At 32.8% G+C, this 5,000-nt stretch overlaps 1 protein-coding gene across 3 annotated transcripts in view; it reads right to left on the reverse strand.

The window, feature by feature from the left end:
- The window catches only part of LOC135215611 (uncharacterized), a 238,567-nt gene that overhangs the window by 187,126 nt on the left and 46,441 nt on the right, over positions 1–5,000 (reverse strand). The gene's annotated exons all lie outside the window — the stretch shown is intronic.

Here is a 5,000-nt window from a genome sequence, read left to right on the forward strand (position 1 = left end):
ACCCCCCCCCCACCCCCAACGCTTTTTTTCATGATGAAATGCATTCAGTTTTTAGGTTCAGGGAAAAGGAAAATTTTTTTCGATTCTTGGCCAGATTTTTCTAGTTTTAGTCATAGCCCTAACTACTCACCATACGAGCAAGAACAGGTAGCATTTTATCATCATTAGTGATTCATTTTTATTTTCGCGTTAACTCAGTCATGCATTTTGCTTGTAAGCCTTTAGTGTTGCCAATATACTATATATATATATATATATATATATATATATATATATAGATATATATTTATATATATATATATATATATATATATATATATATATATATAATCATCATTATCAGCCTCAGAATGTTTCTACTCACTTCTGTTTATTGGTCTTCTATGCCATTCTATACCTGCAAATCTTTCTACTTCGCCAATCCATCGTATTCTCTTCCTTCCCCTATTTCGTTTGCAATTCTAGCGACCCATCCTGTGATTGTTTTTGTCCATCTATTTATCTGACATTCTCATTATGTGTCCTGGCCACTTTCATTTCTTTTTATTACTTGTGTTACAATATCCTCTGCTTAGTTTGCTCTCGTATCCATAATGCTCTTTCCTGCTCTCAGTGTTATTCAATCATATATATATATATATATATATATATATATATATTATATATATATATATATATATATATATATATATATATATAACACGAATGTACACACCCTTTATTCTTACCAGCTATATCACAAAAGTATCTGAGACTCAATTCCTCTTAAAATTGTTTATCTGAGGATGAATAAAGGGTAAATATAAGCAAATACTTCAAAATGACAAAGACTATACTTTTGTGAGTAAATAGTTCTCATAACTGAAGTTGCTTATAAATATTCGAAGCGAAAGCAGCCCCTAGTCGATGGAGTGGTATGTAAAGAAATCTTTAAATGTCGAGTATGGACGAGAGACTAATATGAAGTAGGGAAGATCATAAAGAGTAAATATAAAGAGTAAACGTAATGAGGAATTAAGAAAAAAATTAATAGGTGCAAGGGTTACTGGATTAAACGATGTTGCTCACGAATATGAAAATGTGCTTGAGTAGCCGAGTAGATTCTGAAACCGATGAGAAAAATTGTTTTCTTTGCGAATTCAGGAATTATTAGGACAACATTTTTTTTTCAAAAATAGTTTTTGGCATGCAAGAAAGAGGGTAAGTGGATCAAGTGTGGGAAGACTGTTAATAAGGGGAAAACGCAGTTTTTCGGTAGGGAGAGAGATATAGATAGATAGATAGATAGATAGATAGATATTTTTAGAATATAAAAACAATAATCAAATAAAGAAAATATTCGGTGAATATAGTATACAAATAACGCATAATCCTTTATGAGCAACTTACTGTTTTTCTGATACAAGGCCTTACCTTACCTTACAGACCTTACATCTTGTTCGGGTTGCCCCAGGTCCCTCAGTGTGAGGCACTCTAAATGTCTACCAGAGAGCTGCTACATCTTCCGGTATATTTTGCATCTTCCAATCTTGGATGGGGTCTGCGGATGCAGTTTAGATATTTGTCGAGCTTATTCTTAAACACATCTACGCTCACTCTGATATATTCCTCAGATGAGCTGGCAACGCATTGAATAGACGCTGCATTATCGATGCTGGTGCGTAGTGGATTAATGTCCTGTGTGCTTTCCTTATTTTTCCTGTATAGTTTTGGGCACTATTAATCTACCTCTGCTTGCTCTTTCTGATATTTTTAGATCCATGATATTTTTCTGCTATTCCTTCTATCTGTTTCCATGCCTGAATTATCATGTGCGTTCTCTTCTCCTTTCTAGACTATATAATTTTAAGAATTGTAAGTCTTTCCCAGTAGTCTAGGTCTTAACTTCTTCTATTTCTAGCTGTAAAGGACCTTTGTACACTCTCTATTTGTGCAATATCCTTTTGATAGTGTGGGTACCATATCATATTGCCAATATTCAAGTGACTACGAACATATGTTTTATAAAGCATAATCATATGTTCAGCTTTCTTGTTTTGAAGTGCCGTAACAACATTCCCATTTTTGCTTTACATTTTGCCAACAGAGTTGCTATTTGATCATTGCATAACATGTTCCTATTCATCATCACACCAAGGTCTTTAACTGCTTCCTTATTTGTGATGGTCTCATTATTAGGTCCCTTATATGCATATAGCTTTCTTTCTCTGTCTCCATAATTTATTGATTCAAATTTATCAGAGTTAAATACCATCCTATTTACCTCTGCCCAATCATATACTTTGTTAAGGTCTCTTTGTAGAGCGTTCCTATCTTCATCACAAGTAATTTCTCTACTTATTCTTGTGTCATCAGCGAAACTACTCACTACCGAATCCTTCACATTATTGTCTCATGTCTTCAATCATAATAACAAACAGTATTGCAGCTAACACCGTACCTTGCGGCACACCGGATATTACCTTGACTTCATCCGATTTCTCGTCGTTTTGCAATAACTATCTGTTTTCTGTTGTGTAAAATTCTTTTAACCATCTTCCTACTTTATCCACGATATTGTGTTTTCTAATTTTTCTTCGCTAATATTATGGTCTACTTTATCAAAAGCTTTTTGCAAAGTCTAAATAAAACCACATCTGTTTCATTTCCGCTTTTCATATTTTTGAATATGTTTCTCACGGTGGACTAACAGTTGGGTTTGTGTACTTTTTCCGGGTACGAAACCATGTGTCCTTTATTAAACAAATTATTTTTATTAAATGTTTCATAATATTTTCTTCATTACCCTTTCATACACTTTTCATAATATGTGATGTTAGACTCACAGGCCTATAATTACTTGCCTCTAGTCTTGATCCACTTTTGAAAGTAGGGGTAATATATGCTAATTTGTGCTCATCATAAATCTTGCTGTATCTACACTTTGTCTTAATAATATTGCAAGTGGCTTTGCGATAGAATGAACTACTTTCTTTAACAAAATAGCAGGAATTCCATCAGGCCCTGCAGCAGCTCCATTTTTAATTTCATTAATAGCCTGCACAATATCAGCTTCATAATATCTATGTCAGCTAAATATTCACTATTTTCATCCCTTACTTCTATATCATTATCTTCATTATCTATTCTAGGGGTGAATTCTCTCTTATATCGTTCTGCCAGTATGTTGCAAATTTTCCTTTTTTTCATTCGTTAATCTCCCTTCAATTCTCAGAGGGCCTATTTCTATTCTTCTTTTATTCATCTTCTTCGCATATGAGTATAATAGTTTGGGGTTTTGCTTGATATTAATAGGGTTTTTTTTCTTCCAAGTCCGTTTTTCATTTTCTTTTGATTGTATAATCTTTTGTTCTGCATTTTCTATCTTACTTTTTGTTCTATAACTTTCCATGCATTTTTTTCTTTGCAAGACCTTTTTTCCACTTTCTGATTTTCTGGAACAAGATCCTTCTGTCTCTTTGGTATGCATGAATGATGTTACTTTTCTTCTTCGGTATATATTTTTCCACTATTTTCTCCAATATTTTATATAATATCTCCGTATTTACCCTTATGTCATCACTTACGAAAATGTTATCCCAATCTTTGTTTAATTCTTCATTAATTTCTGACCATTTTATATTTTTACTGTAGAAGTTGTATTTTCCATATCCTTCCCACTTTTTCATTTCTTGCTTATCTCTATTTTCACTTGCTTTGGAATGAACTGTTAATTCTATGACATTATGGTCTGAAATATTCGCATTATAAACTATTATTTCTTTAACATAATTCATCTCGTTCACAAATACTAGGTCTAAAGTATTTTCCTTTCTTGTTGGCAGGTGATTTATTTGTTGAATGTTGTATTCTAGTAGCATATCTAATAGCTTTTCAAATTGCCTCTTATCTTCTGCACTACTATTACTCTCTTTTTTATATGTATAAGTACAACCACAATCTCCTATTCGTTCTTTCCATTCTACGAAAGGAAAGTTGAAGTCACCAGATAGGAGAATAGTCCAGTCCTTGTGATTTCTACATATACATCCAATTTTTCAATTATTAAGTCAAACTCTTTAGTATTAGGAGGTCTATATATTACTATGTTCATCAATTTTTCAGATTCAAATTCTACCGCTATTAGTTCACATTCTGAGTTACTATATTTCTCATATATTTTTCCTTGTTTTTTGTCTTTCCCAAACACTTGTAAGAATATCTTTATGTGGCCGAAGGATGATTTTGGTTGAAAGGCGGTTCTGTGACAAGAATAACTGTCCCTGTGAAAGTTTGTTTCCTCTTTTCATTGCTTTAGTGGCAAAATGGAAGGACAGGAGATGTGGGTGTAAAAGTGTGTAAGGAGAAAAGGGTGTCGTAGACAAGTCCTTACACCAAACTCGCAATTACATATCCTTAGCGCTTCAAACAAATACTTTTAATTGATCTCAGTAAATTATCTGACACCTTTCTGTATCATTGCTTTCCAATTCTATCGTAGTCTGTGCCTGTGTTCATGCTTTGCATCCAGCTTTCTCCCTTTCTTTCAAATTATTTTTTACAAAACTGTTGCAAAACGAATATTTGATATACATGCAATCTTCCCTTTCTAAACCATCACTGTTATTCCTACATAAACCCCAGTGTCATCAGTTTTACTGCTTTAATCAAAATCTCACCATACATCCTCCCCTGGTACACGAAGTAATACTATGTCCCTGTTATGCTTATACTTCCCGTTATCACCATCACCTGTATACAAAAGAACAATTACTTCTCGCATCCATTTTTTCCTTCCTCCTACCACCATAAGTCAACTTCACAATCACATTGCTATCAACTCCCTGCCTCTTTCCATTTTTCAAATTCTTATCTGTTTTCCTAACATCAACAATTATTTTTGAAAGCCTTGTTAACCTAAAGTGAACATTTCTAAACATACGACCACACAGACACATATATATATATATATATATATATAATATATATATATATATATTATTATATATATATATATACAT

This window comes from Macrobrachium nipponense, chromosome 5, assembly GCF_015104395.2.
Source record: "Macrobrachium nipponense isolate FS-2020 chromosome 5, ASM1510439v2, whole genome shotgun sequence".
In the NCBI taxonomy this organism is placed as follows: Eukaryota; Metazoa; Arthropoda; class Malacostraca; order Decapoda; family Palaemonidae; genus Macrobrachium; species Macrobrachium nipponense.